The sequence below is a fragment of the Erinaceus europaeus genome, chromosome 15 (genome assembly GCF_950295315.1).
Source record: "Erinaceus europaeus chromosome 15, mEriEur2.1, whole genome shotgun sequence".
Taxonomy (NCBI): Eukaryota; Metazoa; Chordata; class Mammalia; order Eulipotyphla; family Erinaceidae; genus Erinaceus; species Erinaceus europaeus.
The window spans coordinates 83186981-83212954 of NC_080176.1; the positions used below are offsets into that span (position 1 = coordinate 83186981).

A 25974-nucleotide genomic window follows, 5' to 3' on the forward strand; every position below is an offset into this window, starting at 1 on the left:
TCCCTAGTGGAGCAGGACTCTGGGGAAGCAGGACCCCAGGACACATTGGTGGGGTCATCTGCCCAGGGAAGTCCAGCTGGCATCATGGTAGCATCTGGGGCCTAGTGACTGAAAAAAAAAGTTAACATATAAACGAATTGTTTACTAATTGTTGTTGTGGCCAGGTGTCAGGCTGCACCACGGAGAAGAGAGAGGAAGTCTGGAGCAAGGGGGTACACAAATCTTTATTATAGGATGGGGGGGTGGCTCAGGCCACATGGAGTCAGCCAACAATGGCCGTCCCCACTACCTGACCACGGGGCGAGAGAAGGGAGAGAGATCTGCGAGAGGAGATCTGAGAGCCCAGAGAGAGCGAGTGGGGGGGTGAGGGGGCTTTTTATTGGGTGACAACCAGGGGTGACCTGTGGGGGCTGTGGGGCCAGAGAGAGACAACCAGTGGTGACCTGTGGCGCCAGAGAGAGATCTGCGAAAGGGGAGCTGAGAGCCTAGAGAGAGCGAGCGGGGGGGGGGGGGGGTGAGGGGGATTTTTATTGGGTGACAACCAGGGGTGACCTGTGGGGCCAGGATTAGTTGAAGGGGGCACTGCTAGGATTTTGCGGGGCGTGGTAAAACCTGGGGGCGGAGACTGCATCAGAATAATTCCTCAGCAACATCTCCTCCTATCCCTTTATATCTAAATGGACACAGTAAAGAAAAATGGAATGGAACAGGCTTAAATGTTTTTAAGGAATGCATGCTCAGGTGGTAAGATGTAGGACTTTCTGTGGAGGAGGGAAGGCTTAAGTGGCTGCCAACCTTGTGAGATTTATGCGTCCTCCTGTGCTCAACCCCTCTTTAGAGAGAGACTTACCTGCAGGGACTCATCTCATAGGTTTAAGTGCAGCCTGCTCAACCATCTCTTCACAGTATCTCTACATCTTTTCTATCTTTCTATCTAGTGATAGCATAAGATGGTTCAAAGTCTGTAAAAGACTATCGTGGAGCAGAAACCTTTTGGGCATAAACCTAAATGATATAACAAAACAGGAAGGGACAAGTAGGGGAGTAGTAAAAGCCAGTGTGAAGTGAAGGGAAGGATTGGTGTGTAAAGGAACATTCCCTGCTTGGGGGGGGAAGGGGCAAGGGTACATAATGAGGGGGAGGTGGGATGGCATGACCCACCAAACAGAGGGGCTATTTGGCATTGTATAGTCCTCAAGGCAACAGTCTGTAAAGTCTATGAATTACTCAGGATCAGTCTATAAAAAAAACCAGCAGCGTGGTCTAGTGGCTAGGATTTGGCACTTTCACCGCTGCGGCCCGGCTAGCTCAGTCGGTAGAGCATGAGACTCTTAATCTCAGGGTCGTGGGTTCGAGCCCCACGTTGGGCGCCAGATGTTGTTGTTGTGGCTAGGTGTTGGGCTGCACCGTGGAGAAGAGAGAGGAAGTCCAGAGCAAGGGGATACACAAATCTTTATTATAGGATGGGGGGGTGGCTCAGGCCACGTGGAGTCAGCCGACAATGGCCGTCCCCACTACCTGACCATGGGACGAGAGAAGGGAGAGAGATCTGCGAGAGGGGGAGCTAAGAGCCCAGAGAGAGCGAGCGGGGGGGGGGTGAGGGGGCTTTATATTGGGTGACAACCAGGGGTGACATGTGGGGCCAGGATTGGTTGAAGGGGGCACTGCTAGGATTTCGCGGGGCGTGGTAAAACCTGGGGGCAGAGACTGCATCAGAATAATTCCTCAGCAACAACTAATCGTGAACCTAAAGGCTGGAATAGTGCAGATGAAGAGTTGCAGTCTCCTTTTTGAAAAGAGCTAGTAGGTCTATTTTAGGTAAATTCCAAAGGGCCCATTACATAAAATGTTTAATAGAGATGAACTGTCTCTGGATTTTCTCATTTTAAAATCATATATGATTTAAAATATTAGTTATTTTTATATTTATTTACTTATTTTCCCTTTTGTTATCCTTGTTGTTTAACATTATTGTGGTTATTGATGTCATCTTGTTGGATAGGACAGAAAGAAATGGAGAGAGGAGGGGAAGACAGAGAAGGGGAGAGAAAGATAGACACCTGCAGACCTGCTTCACTGCTTGTGAAGTGACTCCCCTGCATGTGAGGAGCCAGGAGCTCGAACCAGGATCCTTACGTGGGTCCTTGAGCTTTGTGCCACATGCGCTTAACCCGCTGCACCACCATCCTACTCCCAAATATTAGTTTTTTAAATAAATATAGATATATAGCGAAAGATGCAGAGAGGGAGAGAGAGATACCAGAGTACTCGTCTTTCAGCTCTGATTTATGATGGTGCTGGGGATTGAACCTGAAACTTCAGAGCCACAGACACTAGTCTTTTGCATAACCATTATGCTGACTTCCCAGTCAAAATAATAATTTCTGAATGTGTTTTTTAGAGCAGATGTTGTCCATATTCTCTTTGAGTAAGAGCCTATAGAGTCTGTGACAATGAATTGGCAGATTTACAAGATTTCACACACACAAATACACCATAAATCCTTTCTGGTGATTAAAAAAAATAAATGAATAAAATAACATGGAAGCCAGGTGGTGGTGCATTTGGTTAAGTACACAGAGTAGGAAATGCAAAGACCCACGCAAGGATCCTGGTTCCCTTCCCTTGCTCCCCACCTGCAGTGAAGCAGGTCTGTACATGTCTATTTTTCTCTGACCCTCTCTGTCTCCCCTTCCTCTCTGTCCTATATAATAAAAAAGGAGAAAGAAGGAGGAGGAGGAGAAGAATTGGAAAGAAAAAGGAAAAAAATGTTAAGAATCATTTCAGATTTGGAACTCATTTTCCATAGATGACCTATAAGTAATTGGTTATTTCTAAAAATATTGTTGCTGAGGAAGTCAAGCAAGTGCACGTGGCAAGCGCAAGGACCCACGTAAAGATCCCGGTTCAAGCCCCCGGCTCCCCACCTGCAGGGAGTTGCTTCACAGGTGGTGAAGCAGGTCTGCAGGTGTCTAGCTTTCTCTCCCCCTCTCTGTCTTCCCCCCTCCATTTCTCTCTGTCCTATCCAACAACAATGGCATCAACAACAACAATAATAAAACAAGGGCAACAAAAGGAAATAAATATTTTAAAAAATATATCATTACTAATAATCACAACAGGAGGAAAAAAACTAACCCAATATTTTAAACTGTATAAATAATAATAATATGTTGAACAATTTGTTTAGCTTTGTAAGTTAACTCTTTTCAGCCACCAGGTCCTGATGCCAGCATAATGCAGACAAGACTTCCTTACACAGAAAACCCCACCAATGTGTCCTGGAGCTCCAATTCCCCCAGAGACACACCCACTAGGGAAAGAAAGAGGCAGGCTGGGACTATGGATCTACCTGCCAATGCCCATGTTCATCTGGGAAACAATTACAGAAGCCAGATCTCCCACCTTCTGCATCCCACAATGACCTTGGGTCCATAATCCCAGAGGGATAAAGAACGTGAAAGCTGTCTGGGGAGAGGATGGGATACAGAGATGTGGTGGTGGAAATTGTGTGGAGCTGTACCCCTCCTATCCTATGGATTTTTTAATGTCTCCTTTTTAAAATAAATAAATAAATAAATAATAATCCCATTCTTAATATCACCACAGATCTTAAATGTTGCCATTATTTGACATTTCATATTGCACAGGGTAGCTTGTATATTCATGTAGAAAAATATTCTCAAAGCTTCTTCCTAAATGCTCCACACACAGGAATGGACATTATTCGATCATTTTTCTCATTTTAATACATGCTTAATGATGTAAATGCAGCTTAGTTTTCATTCATGGAAGTCAGCCATGAAATCATGTTCACTTCATTACCGAATTCTTTCATTTTTTTTTCAGCAACACTTATAATAATGTTCAAGATTCTGATCATGGGCAGATAACTTTTTTTCTTCCAGGGTTATTGCTGGGGCTCGGTGCCTGCAATATGAATCCACTGCTCCTGGAGGCCATTTTTCTCTTTGTGTTGTCCTTGTTATAGCTGCCACTGTTACTGTTGTTAGACAGGACACAGGGAAATCAGGAGAGGAGAGGATGACAGAGAAGGGAAGAGAAATATAGACACTTGCAGACCTGTTTCACTGCCCATGAAGTGACCCCTCTCCTGGTGGTGAGCCTGGGACTCTAACCAGGAGCCTTGAGTGGTTCTTGTGCTTTACACCATGTGCACTAAACCCGTTGCTTTACCACCCAGCCCTACAGATAAAACATTTTTGCTGATCAAGGCACATCCACATTTTGTCCTTCCCTAGTGCCACATTTAGTTAGCAAAGGGAACTGAAGACTCTAAGAGGTCCATAGCACAGGAGGCAAGGTCTCCACACCCCACCAATGCGACAGTACTTAAGCAAGAAGACTCTGTAGCTGATGCCCTCCAACAACCTCAACAAATGTAAGGTCATTGATAACTACAAATTAGCTAAATTAGACTGTAGGGAAATTGTGAAGATGTGGTTGAGCTTGGCAGGGCTTAACCTGAAGGGCAAGTCCATCCTGTCAGTCTCTCTCTCTCCACTGAGAGGTTGAGCAAGGAGGGACACGAGACCCCCCAACATTTGCCTCATGCTATCAGACTCCCTGCCTCACAAAGCACCCTTCATTCCGATACTATCGCCTGCTTATACCATGGCCTTATTATCCACATAATCATTGTTTTGCCTGAAAGATCCCCAGCCATTCCATTCCTTTGATCTACTTTCTACCCTCAAGGCCCTCTCTGACTGCAGGGTATTATTAATCCTACCAGTTAAAACCCTCGCAACAGTTGCTAAGGAATTTCCCAGTCCCCTTTTGCCTTTCTCCACCCCTTTCCAAACCATGTCAAGCCATTTCCATTTTCGACTTGCCACTTCCAGGTCCGACTCTTAAAAGCCTTGGATCTCTGATCAATAAAGAATCAAATCACCTCACCACCACCAGCTCTGTTCCTGGGTCATCTCTCTTATGTCTCTGAGTGAGTAGCAGCCCAGGCTGGCTCCAATTACGTTCTCTCTAACCCAGAGAGTATACACCCAAGAAGAGGCACCCCCACACTAGGCCGGCACTAGACCTGAGATTTTAGAGTCTCCATTCTTCTCATTGGGGATTAAATGGGATTCAGAACATTTGGTTCTACAATAGCACCATCTGATCACATCACAGATGACTAAAGAAAACACTTTTTTTTTTCTAAAAAATGGTAAACAAGCCATCTCTTGGACTTTGTGAGGACTACAGTATTTAACTGAGGAGGAGGGGCACAGAACTTTGGTTGAGAGTGTGGGGACTTATCCAAACCATATGTGGGTATGCAATTCAGGCCCTGAAACTTTTTTTGTCTTTGTATTATCTGAACTTATATGATATATGCATATCATATAATCAGACTTACATTTAAAAATAGATCACTGTCTTTTGGTGGTGGGAATGGTGTTTATGTATGCTCCCATTAATCTGTAGTCATATAAATCACTATTTAAAAATAATAAAAAAATAAAAATAGGTCTGAAATATAAAACCTTAACTGATATAGTCAAGGAATAGATTAATTCTCTTAAGGGAAAAATCTGAGCATCACTCTGGCATATACAGTGCTGGGATTGAACTTAGGATATTTTTACATCAAGTCTTCCACTCTGTTACTGAGTCATCTCTCCAGTCACAATATATTATAATTATATATATCAGATTTTTTAAAATTCTCAAATGCACAACTATTAGACTTCTGAAATTCCAAATCATTTTCCTGATTATTAAATCACTTAAATTCACTGGATCTAAAGGAGCTTTTTAATATTTTCTTCATTCATTTAAGTCAAGTTCCACCTGAATTCAACTGTGTATGTACTGGCCCCCCAAAAGACATGCAAGATAGTGTGAGCAGCCATGAGCTACCACAAGTTGATGACTAAATATTCTGTCATTTAAAAAAATATTATTATCTTTATTTATTTATTAAATAGAGACTCAGAAATTGAGAGAGAAGAGGGAGGTAGAGAGGGAGAGAGACAGACATCTGCAACACTGCTTCACCACTCACAAAGCTTTCCCCCTTCAAGCTGGGATCGGGGCTCGAACATGGGTCCTTGCGCATTGTAACGTGTGCACTCAACTATAAACATTCTATCTTGATTTTTCAAAGCAGAATTTATATCTGTTCTTGGTAACATTATTTCTTATACCTTTATAACTCTTCTAATAGAATACTGTATACTTGTCTTACTTCTGGAAATATATAAGAAATTCAATGAAGATAAAAAAAAGAAAGCATATCAAGTCTACCTCTAAATTTTAGATAGCAACTATCAAATCTCTGCAAAGATATGGCTCTTGGAATTGCTGTTCCATGAATGAACACACTGCAGTAGCTGATATGAAAAACAAGAATGAAGCAAATCTATTGTAGTTTCAACGTGATAAAAAAAGTATATAGGCAAAGTACAGATAACAGTTTTTCTTATGTGTAAAGTGACTAGTCACTTTAAAATATGGAATGTCATACAAAAACTAGAAACCAAGATAAAAAAACATAAGACTTCACATCCTTAGTTATTTATCATCCCTGAAACATTTTACCACTATTATGCATTATTTTAAAAACTTTTTTCCTTTCTTAATTTATTTTATGTCTTTACCACCAAGGTTATCACTGAGTTCTGATGCCTGCATGATTGTACTGCTTCCAGAAGCCTTTTTGTATCCCCCCCCCCCCACACACACCTTTTAGATATAGGATGAAAAATCAGAGAGGTGGTGGGGAGAAGAAATTCGGTCAGTAGGAGTGTGATGCCAGACCTTCCACCTTCTGTATCTCACAATGACCTTGGGTCCATACTCCCAGAGGAATAAAGAATAGGAAAGCTATCAAGGGAGTGGATGTGATAGGGAATTCGGTGGTGGGAATTGTATGGAGTTTTACTCCTCTTATCCTATGGTTTTTGTCAGTGTTTCCTTTTAATAAACAATTTTAAAATATGACAAAGACCTGGGTTCAAGCCCCTGATCCCCACCTACAGTGGGAGAGCTTCATGACTGGCAAAATAGGGTTGCAGGTATCACTATCTCTTTCCCTCTCTACTTCCCCCTGCCGTTTCAATTTCTCTCTGCTTCTATCCAACACTAAATAAATAAATTTTAACATTAAAAAAGAAAAGCAACTCTGTCACATTACTCCACTGCTCAAGATGCTTCCACCTTGCCGACACCCCTATGTGTTGGCTGGGGATGTTGTCCTAGGTCCTGACACATGACAATGTGTGTGCTCTACTGGACAAATCACTTTCCTACCCCCAGGAATTATTATTACTCTTTTTCTAATCATGCACCACTCAACTCTGGCTCATAGTGGTTCTGGAGATTGAACTTGTGACTTCTTGCATACAAGCCATGTGAGCTACTGTTATTCCCAACTGTAAAGAAAAAAAATTTAATGCTAGTTTTGGGTATCACAGAATAAGGAAAGAGAGAAAGACTGGTAGAATGTTATAATTTCAACCAATAGTCTTTGCTTCATTTTCAAACTGTCTAGCTTCTTAGAAAATAATAGAGTTTGACAGCTTCTAGGGTAAAATCCCTATCTTCTTATCTCACATCCCCAAACACACACACACACTGAGCAATTTATCACAGTTCAAAGAGCACGGCTATACCACCTCATCTTAAATGCAAGAGTCTTATCTAAAGTGTGAACCCCTGTGTGCTTAGTGAATTTGGCTTGAAACCCCACATATTTATTCAAATCTTTGTTTTTGTGTTAATCCCCTGTCTGACAGCACCTCCCATCTCTTGGTTAAACAGTCCTCTACAAATGCCACCTCATACTAATTAAAGTGAAATATTTCAGCTACTGTTTATTTATTAACTCAACCAAGACTTCCTGTAAATAAAAAAAAGGATCCAAGAGGGAGAAAGCATATATTTGACTTGCAAATTACATCTGTAGAGTGTCAACTCTGTCCATGAAAATTAATGGTTTGTAATACAGCTAGATATTTCCTCTTAGCTTGCATCATGTATTACTGCCCAATTATAAATAAATAGTAAGTTCAGTGTAATTACAGATAGAATATAGATAACAAAATAGAAAATTCTATTTGGATTAAAGGAAAGTTTTTCATTCCATCTGAGCACATTAAGTGTAGCAAGTTTGTAAAAAAAAGAGGTTGCTTTTATTTTGGGGGAGATATAAAGTTATTTCTGAAAAAAATGAAGATAAAGGTCAACTGTCTCCAGATTTGATTTCTTTAAAAACCTCTAGGGTGCTGTTATTAATATGAATGAAAATGATTCTGAAGTATTTGACTGTTTTTCCTCATTGTCACAAGGATTCATTTTGAACAAATATGTTAAGCTTAGAAGTAAAAGTAATGATCATATATTCCTCTCATTATAAACTAATTGTCATACTATTACCATATGTGGTAATAAAATATATAGACAGTTTTGCTTTATGTATTTTGCTTAATTGCATTGTAGAGACAGTGATTGCAGGGATAGCCTGAGGGTACTTCTTCCCAAGCTTAGTGCTCTCTGGGTTGGAGAGAACTCAACTGGAGCCGATCTAGGCTGCTGCGTGGGAGAGGGATCAGGAACTCGTTCCACACTAACTTCACAGGAGATACACTCTGGAACTCTCGGAGCTGGAAAGCAATTTCCAAGTGTCTTTAATCAGAAGAGCAGCTGTTTTTATACTCTCCAAGTAGGGTGGAAACAGGATGTGATATAGAGAGGGTGGAGCAAAAAGTGACTGGTGAAAATCAGAGTGTGACAAGGAGAGGATCAGGGTGTGACAAGGAGAGGGGGTGGAGCAGGTGAGAATTCTACAACTAAACCACTAATGCCCTGGAGGGAGTGTGGTGCTTTATGTAAATGTAAAAGTGATTTATGTAAATAGACCAAAGCTTTGAATGGGATTAAATCTATCCCTAGATAGGCATATGGTTAAGCAGAAGCCAGGGGGAGCTGGCATACTATCCAACAAGTGATAGAAAATATAAATGCCAAGAGTCAGTAACATTTATTTCTAAAGTCAAAAAATTAATACATTTTCTATATAGTCTTCATAAATGTTTAACTTTAAATCTCTTGCTTGATTCCACTGTTACTGAAGTTACTGAAGTTAGCAGTTAACATTAATTGTAAAATACCTTTTCTTGGGGAAAAAAAAAGTCCCATTCAACTCTGGCTATCTGGCAAAGGATTAATAGCTGCAGTACAACACTCTAGGAATTGAGGTAAAGTAACAAGTATTTAAAAAAAAAAAAAAAAAAAACCTATAAACTCAGTAATTTACAACTGTGACTGTGACTTTTCAGGTAAATTACTTAGTCACAACCACAAGCAGGGAAGTGTGAAGAGTATTTGGAAACTGAGTGAGGGAGGGATTCTTAAGACTTACAAAACCATGCTCAGTAGCAGTTGGCACCATTTTGGTGCTTACAAAACAGAGTACATGGTTGGAGCAAAGAAGGCAGGGAATTGGGGTGGGGTTTAAACTCTAATTTTAGGGGTGTCAAGAGATTGAACTATCTACAAGGATCACCAGGATTCAAGAAAAAAACCTGACTAATATTGTATCCTGCATGAGTTACATACGAACTGGCAACCAGCTAAAGGAAATAATTTTGCTTCTTCTTTGAATACTTAGGAGAAAGAAATTCTCCCATGCTGATAACCTGCTCCCCCCCTCCACACCAGGGTGGGACAACAGCAAGGAGACCCTATACTAACAGCAGGGACACTAAACTAGCCTGGTGACACAAAATAAAATCTCCTCTCCACAACCAAGATATATAAGCAGAGAAATCCAACACCTTAGCCACAGTGACTCCTGCAGGGAAACAGTAAAAGGCACACTAAATGCAAAAACTAAGATTCAATGATAGAAATTCCCAATAATGAGATTCAGATCGGCAAAAAATTATGGAGATAGAGTTTGGAGAACTCACTATGAAACCAATTCAAGAAACTGAACTAAACATACAACACAGATTGAAAAACTCAGAGATCATTTCATCAAAGAATTACAATGTACAAAAAAAGGAAACTCCAGATAGAGCTGCAGGGTATGAAGGACACCTTGAATGTAGTTCAGGCTGAGATATGAGGCCTAGGAAGTGCATTAACTGAGGTGAAGGAGAGAATGTCAATGCTCAGAAGACAGCTACCACACACTATGAATTTAAAGCTGTTGGAGAGGAAAAGTTTAGCGAAAAAATCAAACAGTTCTTCATGAAATAGAAAACTACATCAGAAAGATTAACATCATAGTTATTAAGATTCCTGAGAAAGAAAAAGGGACAAAGGAGTAGAGAACTATTCAAAGAAATTATGGCAGAAAAATATCCACACCTGGGCAAATGTTCAAAACATAGAAATACAGTAATCTAAACACACACCTAAATTCCCAAAACCAAAATGACTCACAATAAGACACATCATAGTAAAACTACTATGCAAAACCAAAGAAAACATAATACAGTCTACTAGGGAAAGGAAGAGAAATACATAAAAAGACAGAGCCATCAGGATCTCATCGAATTTGTCAATAAAAACCCTAAGTATGGGGGATAAGAAAAGATACTTTCAAACATTAAAAAACTGATGGAATTTTCCACTAACAATCCTGCCTTGCAATAATCATTAAGAGAAGTCCCACGTGTAAAGAACCAAAAGAATTCCAACTTTTAACAAGATAATTTGTAGTAGAATATAACCTTGTAACAAGGTAAAACAGACATGGAAAATGGGAGAGTCACACAATCCATTATTTGTGAACCAAGGTTTACTTTAAAAAGACTTTTGTAGATATTGTAAGTTAGACACGATACTCATGATAACCACAAAACAAAATATCACAAAGACAAAAGGGAGATATATATAAATAAGCTAGATCTTTATAGAAAACCATCCACATAAAATAGCAGAAACCAATAGGATAAGAGTCAACAAGAACATAAAACGGGGTTCCCGGAAGATGGCGGACTGAGAAGCTGCCAGTGGCTTGAGCTCTGACCACATCTCCTGGAAATGGTTGGATTTTCTGCCTTTAGAAGGCCAGTCAATAAGGGGTCCTAGCGGTGACACCAAGAAGGTGACTATAACTTAATTTGGGTTAAGAATTAGAGTAGGAAAAAAAGGAAAAATTTTTTTCCTTTTAATTTTTAAGCATACCTCCTCCCCTTTGCCCCCCCCCCCCATAAGTAGTCCCTGGGGACCAGCTCCTAGCAGGCTCCCCTGCTGGGAGCTTCTTTCTTTACCAAATTCCTGTCCCACCAGGGAGTATCATTCATTATAAGTCTATACCCTTCTGAAACCTCTGGCCTTTTTTCTTTCTAAGTAGCCAACGCCCCCCAGCTCACCCCACATAGCTAATTAAATAATTAAAAATAAATAAATTTAAAAAACCCTTTCCTTTCACTGCTCTTTTATGACTATTCTTTTTCTTATCTTTTCTTTTTTTTCTCTCTCTCTTTATTATTTTTTTTTCTTTTTCTCATTCTTGTCATCCTTTCTTCCTTAATCCTACAGTTTTCAAATCCACAGCCCCCAGCCCCCACACCACCAAACGGTGTGCTTTTTTGAATTCACTGATACACATTTGGGAATTATTTGGGGGAAGAAATCTGACTCAGTGTGGACTCTCACTGCGAGTGTCTCTGTTCAACTTCCCTTCTTCCTTTAGCCACCCCTAGAATATACAGTGGATAGTAGATTTGCATAACTGTCTATTTCAGCTATCCTTGTCTAGTCCAGAGGTTGTTTTTTTTTTCTCATTCTTAACAATCAGCTGCCTCTGATCACAAGGTTTGAGGTAATCTGGGAAAGGGTTTTTATTTTATTTTTTTTACCCTGCTCTATTGTACTATTAATATTATATAAAGGCATATATCTTCCCCCCCTTTAGGTTGATCAGAATAAACTCTTAGCATATATTTCAGTGATAGGGTAGTGGGAATCTTATCTATTGTGGGAGGAACTTGTCTCCTTAATCCTACCTCCTCTACCCTTCCTCCCCCTCCCAGCTATTCAAAAATATTAAATTAAATTAAATTAAAAATAAAGTAATAAAAGAAACTTTCCTTTCACTGATCTTTAATTACAGCTCTTATTATTATCTTTTCCCTTTTCTCTCTCTTGTCTCTTCTTTCTTTTTCTTTTTCTTTTTTTTATATTGTCATACACTTATTCCTTCTTCTTTGCCTTTATGAATTTGTGAATTATTTTGGGGAAGAAATCTGACTCAGAGTGGACTCTCTATGTGTGTATCTCTGCTCTAGTTCCCTTTCCCCTCTTGTTACCCCTAGAATATACAGTGGATAGTAGATTTACATAACTATCTATTCTTGCTATCTCTTCTTTCTTTTCTCTTTCTTATTCACTGGGATTTGGTTACTATTCTTTCACAGACTGGAGAAATTGTTTGGCTAACTGGTAAAGATTAAACTGCTTCAATACTTGCTTCAATTGCTACTGTAATTCCTGAGGCTGGTGAGTGCAATTGTCACAAAGGTATTTAGTACAGTGTTACTTGTACTCAAGACACAACAACTGAGGAACTACAGAGCATAAAAAAAAAAAGAAACACATAAATCAAAAAAATGGGTAGATCAAAAACAAATAAAACTGCTACTCCAATGAATGAAGACAAGAGCCCAGAAGAAACTACAAATCAGCCAGAAGTAACCATAGATAAGAAACGTATGCAAGCAATAATAAACTTATTAATCACAGAAATGAAAACAACATTGGAGGAAAGGAATGGCAGTATTAGGGAAACAACAGTTGAGACCCCCAAGGAAAATACTGATTATCTTGAGGCAATTAGAGAACTGAAAGCTGAAATAGCTGTAATGAAGAAGGAAGCTGAGGCAAGGGAAAGCAGACTAACAGAAGCAGAAAACAGAATTAGTCAGACAGAGGATGAGTTAGAGAAAACAAAGAAAGAGGTGAAAGAGCTTAAAACGAGATTGAGAGACACTTAAAACAACAACAGAGACATATGGGATGATCTCAAAAGAAGTACCATTCGTATAATTGGCCTGCCAGAGGAAGAAAGAGAGGAAGGGGAAGCAAACATTCTAGAGGAAATAATACAAGAAAACTTCCCAGACCTGAATAATAGAAAGGACATCAAGATTCAAGAGGCCCAGAGAGTACCAAACAGAATCAACCCAGACCTGAAGACACCAAGACACATCATAGTCACAATGAGAAGAAGTAAGGATAAAGAAAGGATCCTAAAGGCTGCAAGAGAGAAACAAAAAGTCACATACAAGGGAAAACCCATAAGATTATCTGCAGACTTCTCCACTCAAACACTAAAAGTCAGAAGGGAATGGCAAGAAATCTATCGAACCCTGAATGAAAAAGGGTTTCAACCAAGGATAATATATCCTGCTAGACTTTCATTCAAACTAGAGGGAGGGATCAAAACCTTCTTAGACAAACAACAGTTAAAGGAGGCAACCATCACCAAGCCTGCCCTGAAAGAGGTTCTAAAAGACCTCTTATAAACAAGAACATCACTATAATACTTGCAATATATCAGAGCTAACAAATTTTTTTTTGAACAATAGCACTACAATACCTTAAATCCATAATATCAATAAATGTCAATGGCTTAAACTCAACCATCAAAAGGCACAGGGTGGGGGGATGGATCAGAAAACATAACCGAACCATATGCTGCTTGCAAGAATCCCATCTTTCACAACAAGATAAACACAGACTTAAAGTGAAAGGATGGAAAACTATCATACAGGCTAACGGACCACAAAAAAAGGCAGGAACAGCCATTATCATCTCAGACATGATAGATTTTAAATTAAATAAAGTAATAAAAGATAGGCAAGGACATTACATAATGATTAGAGGATCAATCAGCCAAGAAGACTTAACAATTATTAACATCTATGCACCCAATGAGGGACCATCTAAATACGTCAAGCACTTACTGAAAGAATTTCAAAAATACATCAATAGTAATAGAATAATAGTGGGAGACTTCAATACCCCACTCTCACACTTAAACAGATCAACAAAGCAGAGAACCAATAAAGATACAAGAGAATTGAATGAAGAGATAGACAGACTAGACCTCTTGGACATTTTCAGAGTCCTTCACCCCAAAAAACTGGAATACACCTTCTTTTCAAATCCACATAACACATACTCAAGGATAGACCACATGTTAGGCCACAAAGACAGCATCAGTAAATTCAAGAGCATTGAAATCATCCCAAGTATCTTCTCAGACCACAGTGGAGTAAAACTAACATTTAACAACAAACAGAAAATTATTAAGAGTCACAGAATTTGGAAACTAAACAACATACTCCTTAAGAACCACTGGGTCAGAGACTCACTCAAGCAGGAAATTCAAATGTTCCTGGAAACAAATGAAAATGAAGACACAACCTATCAAAATATTTGGGACACAGATAAAGCAATACTGAGAGGGAAACTAATAGCCATACAATCACATATTAAACACCAAGAAGAAGCTCAAATGAATGACCTTACTGCACATCTCAAGGACTTAGAGGAAGAGGAACAAAGGAACCCTAAAGCACCCAGAAGGACAGAAATCACTGAAGTTAGAGCAGAAATAAACAACATCGAAAATAAAAGAAACATACAAAAGATCAATGAAGCCAAATGTTGGTTCTTTGAAAGATTAAACAAAATTGACAAACCCCTAGCCAGACTCACCAAACAAAAAAGAGAGAAGACTCAATTTAATAGAATTGTAAACGATGGAGGAGATATCACAACTGACACCACAGAAATCCAGAGAATCCTGTGAAACTTCTATAAAGAACTATACAGCACCAAGCTAGAGAATCTGGAAGAAATGGAACAATTCCTAGAAGCATATGCCCTTCCAAAACTGAACCAAGAAGAACTACAAAATCTAAATGCACCAATCACCGACGAAGAAATTGAAACCGTTATTAAGAATCTCCCCAACACCAAAAGTCCTGGACCAGATGGCTTCACAAACGAATTCTACAAAACTTTCAAGAAACAGTTAGTAACCATACTTCTTAAGGTTTTCCTTAAGATTGAAGAAACAGGAATACTCCCTTCCACCTTCTATGAAGCCAACATCACCCTGATACCAAAAGCTGATAGGGACAGAACAAAAAAGGAAAACTACAGACCAATATCGCTGATGAACATAGATGCCAAAATATTAAACAAGATGTTGGCCAACGGGATACAGCAACATATCAAAAAGATTGTTCATCATGACCAAGTGGGATTCATCCCAGGAATGCAAGGCTGGTTCAACATCCGTAAGTCAATCAATATCATTCACCACATTAATAAAAGCAAAGCCAAAAACCACATGATTATATCAATAGATGCAGAGAAAGCCTTTGACAAAATCCAACACCCATTCTTGCTCAAAACTACAAAAAAATGGGAATAGATGGGAAATTATTCAAGATAGTGGAGTCTATATATAGCAAACCTATAGCCAACATCATACTCAATGGACAGAAGCTGAAAGCATTCCCCCTCAAATCGGGGACTAGACAGGGCTGTCCAGTGTCACCGTTACTCTTCAACATAGAATTGGAAGTTCTTGCCATAGCAATCAGGCAAGAGAAAGAAATCAAAGGAATACAGATTGGAAGGGAAGAAGTCAAGCTCTTACTATTTGCAGATGATATGAGAGTATACATAGAAAACCTAAAGAATCCAGTAGAAAATTACTGGAATTATTAGGCAATATAGCAAGGTATCAGGCTACAAAATCAATGTACAGAAATCAGTGGCATTTCTTTATGCAAACACTAAATCTGAAGAAGAAGACATCCAGAAATCACTCCCATTTACTGTCTCAGAAAAATCAATCAAATACCTAGGAATAAAGATGACCAAAGAAGTGAAAGACTTGTATGCTGAAAACTATGAGTTGCTACTCAAGGAAATAGAAACTGATACCAAGAAATGGAAAGATATCCCATGATCATGGATTGGAAGAATAAATATCATCAAAATGAATGTTATCCCCAGAGCCATATACAAATTTAATGCAATACCCATCAAAGTTCCACAAGCTTCTTTAAGAGAATAGAACCAACACTACAATCATTTATCTGGAACCTGAAAACACCTAGAATTGCCAAAACCATCTTGAGGAAAAGAAACCGAAATTGAGGCATCACACTCCCAGACCTTAAACTATATTAAATCCCCACAACTATGGACATCTAATATTTGATAAGGGGGCCCAAAGGATTAAATGGAAAAAGGAGGCTCTCTTCAATAAATGGTGCTGGGAAAACTGGGTTGTAACATGCAGAAGAATGAAATTGAACCACTTTAGCTCACCAGAAACAAAAATCAACTCCAAATGGATCAAAGACCTAGATGTCAGACCAGAAACAATCAGATACCTAGAGGAAAACATTGGTAAAACAGTTTCCCACCTACACCTAAAGGACATCTTTGATGAATCAAACCAAATTGCAAGGAAGACTAAAGCAGAAACAAAGCAATGGGACTATATAAAATTGAAAAGCTTCTGCACATCCAAAGAAACTATTAAACAAACAAAGAGTCCCCTCACAGAATGGGAGAAGATCTTCACATGCCAGACATCAGACAAGAAACTAATCACCGAAATATATAAAGAGCTCAGCAAACTTAGCACCAAAAAAGCAAATGACCCCATCCAAAAATGGGCAGAGGATATGAACAAAACATTCACCTCAGAGGAGATCCAAAAGGCTACCAAACATATGAAAAATTGCTCTAGGTCACTGATTGTCAGAGAAATGCAAATTAAGACAACACTAAGATATCACCTCACTCCTGTAAGAATGGCATACATCAAAAAGGATAGCAGCAACAAATGCTGGAGAGATTGTGGGGACAGAGGAACCCTTTTACATTTCTGGTGGGAATGTAAATTGGTAAAGCCTCTGTGGAGAGCAGTCTGGAAAACTCTCAGAAGGCTAGACATGGACCTTCCATATGATCCAGTAATTCCTCTCCTGGGGTTATACCCCAAGATCTCCATAACACCGAACCAAAAAGAGGTGTGTACTCCTATGTTCATAGCAGCACAATTCATAATATCTAAAACCTGGAAGCAACCCAGGTGCCCAACAACAGATGAATGGCTGAGAAAGCTGTGGTATATATACACAATGGAATACTATGAAGCTATCAAGAACAATGACCCACCTTCTCTGACCCACCTTGGACAGAGCTAGAAGGAATTATGTTAAGTGAGCTAAATCAGAAAGATAAAGATGAGTATGGGATGATCCCACTCATCAACAGAGGTTGACTAAGAATACCTGAAAGGGAAACTAAAAGCAGGACCTGACCAAATTGTAAGTAGGGCACCAAAGTAAAAACCCTGTGGTGAGGGGTAGACATGCAGCTTCCTGGGCCGGTGGGGGGTGGGAGTGGGTGGGAGGGATGGGTCACAGTCTTTTGGTGGTGGGAATGGTGTTTATGTACACTCCTAACAAAATGTAGACATATAAATCACTAGTTAATTAATATGAGAGGGGGAAAATCAATTGTACGTCTCAAAGTTTTTCAAAACACAAACTGAATCTTTTTAATATATAGGCTGTGTATTTGATATGCGGACTCTCTCAAAAGCCTAGACCTAGTAGATTAGAAGCATCCAATAGCACAGCTATATACAAGATACTGGGTACTATACAGCAAACCCTAACAAAAGGACTTTTCAAAGTTAACCCAATTACCAATTAATGTGATGATAACATTAAGTATCGATTGTCTTTTTGAACCCTAAGACAGCAGGAACCTCACATCTCCACTATAGAGCCCCTACTTCCCCCAGTCCTGGAACCCTTGGATAGGGCCCACTTTCCCGTATGCCTCTCCCAATCCATATCAAATAATATTGTATCTGCCAATCACAACCTAATCAACACAATGATTGCCACCTCAACATGCTTCACTTCAGACTGTGTCCAGAGACTTCACGTGTGGAATGAAAACCCTTCAGCTTCATTACTCGGGTGAGACCTTTCCTTTCATAGTATACTCTAATTTCGTCTCAGGTGGTCCACTTTCTAACAAAGTCCCAAAACCTAGATATACACCAGTTTCTGTGTGAGAGAGCATATGTTCACACGTATCCATAAACTACTGCAAAATATATACCTGAAGGCAGAAGTACACTAGAGTTTTCAGTGAGTACCTCCCTAACACTTCCTCTCCACTATTCCAAGCTTTGGGTCCATGATTGCTCAACAATTTGTTTGGCTTCGTATGTTAACTCTCTTTTCAGTCACCAGGTTCCAGATGCCATCAGGATGCTAGCCAGGCTTCCCTGGATTGAAGACCCCACCAATGTGTCCTGGAGCTCAACTTCCCAGAGACACACCCTACTAGGGAAAGAGAGAGGCAGACTGGGAGTATGGACCAACCAGTCAATGTCCATGTTCAGCGGGGAAGCAATTACAGAAGCCAGACCTTCTACCTTCTGTAACCCACAATGACTCTGGGTCCATGCTCCCAGAGAGATAGAGAATGGGAAAGCTATCAGGGGAGGGGGTGGGATATGGAGATTGGGTGGTGGGAATTATGTGGAGTTGTACCCCTCCTACCCTATGGTTTTGTTAATTAATCCTTTCTTAAATAAAAATTAAAAAAAGAACATAAAACAACCTTGAAACAAAAACCTTAATGGCTAAAAATAAACCACATCTATAAATAATCACTCTTAATGTGAATGACATAGTTCACCAGTCAAAAGATTAAGAGTGGGGAGTGAGGCTGTAGCGCAGAGGGTTAAGTGCAGGCGGCACAAAGTGCAGGGATGGATGTAAGAATCCCGGTTCGAGCCCCGGCTCCCCACCTGCAGGGGAGTCAGTTCACAAGTGGTGAAGCAGGTCTGCAGGTGTCTATCTTTCTCTCCTCCTCTGTCTTCCCCCGCCCCTCTCCATTTCTCTTTGTCCTATCCAAGGACAACGACAACAATAATAACTACAACAATAAAAAAAAAAAACACCGGCAACAAAAGGGAATAAATAAATATTTTTTAAAAAAAGTAAGAGTGACTGAATGGATTAAAAAGCAAGATCCATCTATTCTATGTCTCCAGAAAAGACACATGCAAAAGAAAGACTAATAGTACCTTTGGGTAACAAGATGGAACAAGGTATTTTAAGCCAATACTACAAATAAGGGATGGAACAAGTATTCTAATATCAGATAAGAGACTTTCTGGTAAATAAGGTGAAAAGAGTCAGACAAAAACACTACACTTTTTTTTTTTTTGTCAGAGGATCAATCCAACAGGAAGATATAACCATCTGCAATATATATGGTCCACATATGTGTGCACCCAAGCATATATATCTTATTGACCTTAAGGGACACAGTAGCAGCACCAGCAGATTGTTAGTTGAAGACTTCAACACACCACTCACAGCAAGAAATGGATCATCAAGGAAAAAAAAGTCAATAAGGAGGCCTTATATGAAGTCATAGATTAAAAATTTAACAGATATATTCAGATCATTTCATAGCCATCCCCAAAAAGAATGTACATTCTTTTTAAGCGCACATGGAACATTTTAAAGAATTGATTATGTGTTTGCATACAAAGACAGCCCTAATAAATATGTGAACATTGAAATCTTAAAAAGTATCAGTTCTGAGGTACTTAGATATTTAAAAAGTAACTCATTGAAGCAGTGTGGTTACAAATAAACCACAAAAAGAAACAAGGAAATACACCAAAACTATGGAGACTTAACAAGTCAATTCTGTATAATATCTATGCCACTCAGGGAATCAAAGCAGAAATTAAAAATTACTTGGAGTCAATGAAAATGAAGAGATTAACTACATTTGCTATAGGAAAATTTGTAGCAATAAAAGCCCATATTAACAAACAGTGAAGACCTCAGGTAAACTACTTAACATCATCACTCAGTCAACTAGAAAAGGAGCAACAAAAGAACTCAGAAGTCAGCAGAAGGAAGGAAATGGTAAAAAGCATAGAAGTGGGAGTTGGGCAGTAGCACAGCAGGTTAAGCGCATGTGGTGCAAAGTCAAAGACTGGTGGAAGGATCCTGGTTTGAGCCCCCGGATCCCCACCTGCAGAGGGTTGCAAGTCTGCAAGTGTTTATCTTTTTCTCCCCCTCTGTCTTCCCTTCCTCTTTCCATTTCTCTCTGTCCTATTTAACAATGACAACATCAATAACAACAATAACTACAACAATAATAAAAAACAAGGCAACAAAAGGGAAAATAAATAAATATTGAAAAAGCAGAGGAGAAATTAATGAAATAGGATTCAGTAAGAATTTTGAAAGAATTAGTGACATCAAGAGCTGGTTCTTCAAATGGGTAAATAACATAAATAAGCCACTGGCTAGATTCACAGAAAGAAAAAGAGAAAACTATGATTTAAAAAAAACAATCAGGAATGAGAAATAAAATTACAACTGAAGATGGGGGAGATAGAAAATTCATGTGAATATTATCAACATCTCTATTCCAACAAATTGGACAACCTAGAAAAGGCGGATGCATTTCTAGAATCATACCACCAGCCAAGCAACCGATACCAAATGCCTACACAGAATTGGTGCTGAACTACAAAAAAAGTTAAAAATAACCCCCCAAAATAGTGGGTCAATGAACTAAGTAGTTTTCTAAAGAAGAGATACACATGACCTACAGACACATGAAGAAATACTCCACATATCATTAGAGAAATGCAAATTAAAACTACATTGAGATATCATCTCATACTCTAGAGAATGTCTTATATCAACAAATCAGGAAATGGCAGTTGTTGGTGAGGTTGTGGGGGGAAGGGAACTCTGCTATGCTGCTGATAGGAATGCAAATGAGTGCAACCACTTTAGAAGACTGTATGTAGAAAACTTAACAATAACAACAAAATGGAATAACATTATGATCCAGCAATACCACTCTTGAGTATTTCTCCAGAGCACATGCAAACCTTAATTAGAAAGGGCCATATGGGTCCCTATGAACCTGCATCCTTGCACACTGTAATAACGTGCATTCAACCAGGTGCACCACCATCTGGCCCTACCCAGCACATGTTTAATCAAACTATTATAAAACCAAATGCTGCTGAATAAAGAAAAAACGAAGAAGCAGAACGACTATACAATGTTTCTAAGAAGAGTAAAACCAAGACAAAAGTACCTAGGACTATATACTACTGGCATGTTCCATTATATTAGCTGTTCTATGCAAACCAGCAAAAATAATAGCAGGAAAATCAGAACGAATGAAAGAAATGGAGAAACACTGCAGTTTTTGTGGTTGTCTACATACATGGCAGCTGGAATTGAAAAAGCAGGCTTCCATTCAATTTAATAGATCAGCTAAATACAGGTCAGAGTCTCCATATACACTTCAGATGCAGCCAACATGTCTCAACTGTGAAATTCCACAAAGCATATAACTTACCATCTTAATAAAACATGCAAATATCTAAAAATAAACAACACTTTTTTTTTTCTCCCCTCCAGGGTTATTGCTGGGCTCGGTGCCTGCACCATGAATCCACCGCTCCTGGAGGCCATTTTCCCCCCTTTTTGTTGCCCTAGTTGTTGCAACCTCGTTGCGGTTATTATTGCCATTGTTGACGTTGCTTTGTTGTTGGATAGGACAGAGAGAAATGGAGAGAGGAGGGGAAGACAGAGAGAGAGGGGAGAGAAAGATAGACACCTGCAGACCTGTCGCTTCACCGGCTGTGAAGCGACTTCCCTGCAGGTGGGGAGCCGGGGGCTCCAACCGGGATCCTTATGCCCATCCCTGCGCTTTGCGCCACGTGCGCTTAACCCACTGCCCACTGCCGACTCCCAACCAAAACAACACTTTTATGAAGAAACTTGTATAGTCCTCTTAGAAGAATTTAGATAAATAGAGATCAGCATGTTCTTGGATGGAGAAATTAAATGTCATACAGATTTTTTTTTTTACTGTTTTGTTGTGTTATATATTACTGTATCAGTTTGCTTGATTTACCAGCAGCGAAGTCCCAGTTTGATTCACATGTCTACAAAGACTAGGGTCATGAAGGAGGAAGTGTGAGTGTTGGTAAAAGTATAATCAAAGGGCTAATATAAAGAAAAAGCATCCCACTGATGTCAGAGAGAAAATCAAAGGCTATAGACAATGTGACAATAAGTGAGGAGAGGGACATAAACAAGGAAAACTTCCATAATGAAATCTGGTATGAAATTAAGGTACATGTTGTACAGAAATTGTGTCAAGACAAGACTTTTGGGTTGGGGGAGACTAGTTCAATGGTAGAACACAGGACTTGAATATGCCTAAGGGCTCAGAGACAGCAGCATTAATTCTTGCTACTTCCATCTGTCAGAGCTGAGCAGTGCTCTGATATCTTTATCATACAAACAAATGAGCATATTTGTATGGAAAAGAAGGCTTCCATAAGACATAAAAAAAAGGATACGGTTGAAAATTATAAGGTAATGGTCAAAACATATTAAAAGTGTGAAGTGTGAAACAGAAGAACCATTAAATAAATATGTTTCAGATCATTAATCATAATCTCAAAGGTCTACTATAAACCCAGAGGCAAAAAAATGTATTTATTTTTGAATCTGAAATAATTATACTGAAGAGCACTTTCAAATCACTTGCGAGAGGAAGTCATAACCAATGGCTTAAAAAAATTACTGAGTGATTATCAACCCTCCATTTTTCTCAAATATTCATTTCTAATGTTATTTTGGAGAACTAATGTTCCTGGAATCTAATTCTCATTGAAGATCCATAATGCATTTCTTATAGCCACCGTTTTAATGTCATCTTTTAAAACCAGTTTTTCATGTTTAAACAAAGTCTTGAAAACACATGGGAATGAATAGTAAGATGACTACTGAAAATGTTTTTCAGAATTCGAGTTTCATTGCAGTACTATATCTTGTAGACCAGATTTTATTTGTTGACTCACTGACAGATTCATTAACTGACACCCAACCATGCCACTTTGATATCAGTGAAGCGTTTTCTTAATTTAAGATATATATATTTTTTGTTCTGGATTCAGTAGAGACATAGCTCTCTGGGTAAAGCATGCGTCTTGGGGGAGCCCCAGCACCACCTAAGGACAGCTTGCCAGCAGGAAAGAAAGCTCTGATGCTGTGAAGTCTCTCTGGAGCTCTCTCTGTGTGTACCTCTATCCTCACTATCGGTGAAAAAGATTAAAAGGTCCCTATTGGTAGCAGTGAAATTCCACATACGTACAGATTCCACTCTGAAAAGAAAGAAAAAGCATTTTTTTCTTACCCCATCATATGCTCTCTCTGTGTGCAGATTTCAGAAACGCTGGTTTCCATAATCACCACTTGCCCTAGGTCAAACAGAAAATTTTATTCATTATCCCTGAACTCTAAGCATTGAATTTTGAGCTAAATCATCTGCAAATGGCAATTTAATGTTGTTGCACTGTAGAAATATGAAAGATCTTTGAACAATGTCAAAAAGATAAACGTTGATCTCTAACTCAGTGACTCGTCTTTAGAAAACAAGCAGAAATCTTAGTATTCAAATAATTCTAAATCTTAATTGCAATGGTATTAGGATAGAATCAGGCAGTCAAAGCACAGTCATGTTTGTTGTCCAAATGCAGATACTGTTATTGCTACATTTTCTCATTGACTCAGATGATATAAAATAACATTATCTATTAACAAGTTCATTTAGAAAGACTAGTTAGCTAAAAGTAAAATTTTAGTTTTAGGATATATATATATATATATATATATATATATATATATATATATTTATATACCCCAGTGTGTCCCTATCTTTACTTTGTATCTAATAAACAAGTTCTGTGTGAACTCTTGTCATTATATGATAACAAAATTAACCTAAATGTACATACTGATAACTTATTTAAATTGAATTTATGTATCTTCATAATTTTGATGAAAGAACTAGGTTATATATTATAGAATGACCTGAGGTGAGGAAAAAAGATAAAAATAGCTGGCTTTAAATTATTTCAAAGTGACTTTTTGGTCCTGATAAAAGTTTGAGCACACTCTAAAATGGAAAATGATTCAGTGAATGCCTTTTATACATACACGTTTTTAAAAGTTAATAAATCCAACGTGTCCTTATTCCAACTTTATACATATAGAGTAAGATAGTGAAATTTTTGAAGAAAAAAATCCAGATAAAGGAAGGTGAAGATTATGTCTGTTGCCCTCGAGTTCATAACAGTGAATATATTTGCATGTGTTTGCAAGATCAATGTTCATTGATTTCTCTGTCTGCCTCGTGTGTTAGCAATATTAATATTATATAAAATTTTTCTGGCTAGCTTTTCAAAACCCATCTTACTGTTGTTTTTCTGTGAGGTGTCTATGTGAGCAGGAAAAATCAAGTTTAAAAGTTGTTTTGTTAAGAGTAACACACTGAAGTAAAAATGGCATACTGTAGCAGGTACATTTATGATTCTGAAGATTGTCAAACTATGAGCACCTAAATTTATAAAAGTTATCTAAATTATTGTAAGTAAAACTGCTGGTGGCATTGTGCTGGGAGTTGGACAAAATTAAGGTTGAGGTACATACAAACCATGATCAGGAAATAGGAATGGCTGAGACATATAGGTAAGATTTACAACAGGAGCCATGAGTCCTTAAGCTTAGTTACCAGCATTCTACCACATGGCGGGTCCCAGAGAAATGGCATGGCTTGGGTTCTGGCATCAGTGGATGAGGTGACCAGGTAAGCCAAAGGGCAAGCAGAAAAAAAAAAATTGATTTCCACCAGACAGTTGTTTAAATAACTTCCTATATACCCACAATCCTTTGTGGCTTTGTGTAGTCTGTTGTGCACTCTGGACTGGATGTCAGGTTGACGTCAGCCATATGCTAATTCCGTTCTTGTCCCAACATAAATTAATGTGGGGATATATGGTTTCAGTACTGTGTGTGCCTAACAGTTCAGCTTTACTTATGCTCAAATATTTCAATATTAATTAAGGATATGCCATATTCAAAATGTGAGAAAACAATAATATCCTTCTCACATTTTTGTTAGACTTGATATAATTTGTATGGAATATTATCCTACTCACGCACAGTTAGCACTCTCAAATATGTATAGATTGTATTACTTTAACTTTTCATTTAAAATATGTTAGGAAACACCATATCATCTGAAAATTTATGCCAAAATGGTTTTGACTATAATTGATATATTCTTCATTTATAGTCACATGAAAATATACTTTTCACTATTGTGCGAGGTTTTCAAAGTTTTAAAATATCTGATCAATGCCAGGCTCAATAAAGAAAAAGTGAAAAAAAAAAAAAAAAAGCAATGGGACTCCAAATATAAGGCTATAAGTTTTTGGACCAATGTTTTCCCTTGCACCATTTGGAACTTAGTTTTGTTCCACGTAAAAGTGGTTTCATTAATATTGGCATAGCCAGCAATAAACATCTGCTCACCTTGATTTCTGTCTGACATTTTCATTGAGCTCAGTGGATCAATTACCCATAGAAGCTAATCAGATATGTTATCCTTATACTTCATAACCTTCAAATCTATAAAAATAATTCTCAGTATAAACATAATTAAAATGATTCACTGTTTCACTTGCAGAAAGAAAAATAGAACAATTTAGTTCTTCACAATTATTTTTTGTAAACACATATTGTCTCATGTCCAGGTAAAAATGTTTTCATGTTAACAAAATGCAATGAAATCAACTGAATACATTACAGTGAGAGACTATAACAGAACATCAAACAACTAAAGGATAAAGTTTGGGCTAGGAAACAGTTGTCTGTCAGAGCACCAAACTTGAATGCCTGAGGCCCAGAAGTCCCAGGTTCAGTCCCAGTCCCCATATTAAACCAGAGCTGAACAGTGCTCTAGTCCTTTCTCCCTTTCATTCTCTATTCCTATTTCATAGTAAAAAAAAAATATTTAAAATATACATTT

The 25974-nt window shown here is 38.5% G+C and overlaps 1 long non-coding RNA gene and 1 other non-coding gene across 2 annotated transcripts; one reads left to right on the forward strand and one right to left on the reverse strand.

Moving 5' to 3' along the window:
• LOC132533038 (uncharacterized) lies at positions 1-25555 on the reverse strand. Its single transcript, XR_009544924.1, has 3 exons — positions 25479-25555; positions 23299-23362; positions 1-108 (listed from the first exon to the last, which is right to left on the reverse strand). It is a non-coding gene; the product is annotated as an uncharacterized LOC132533038 (long non-coding RNA).
• Positions 1298-1370, forward strand: TRNAK-CUU (transfer RNA lysine (anticodon CUU)). Its single transcript has one exon. It is a non-coding gene; the product is annotated as a tRNA-Lys (tRNA).
• Positions 25556-25974: the final 419 nt, after the last annotated feature.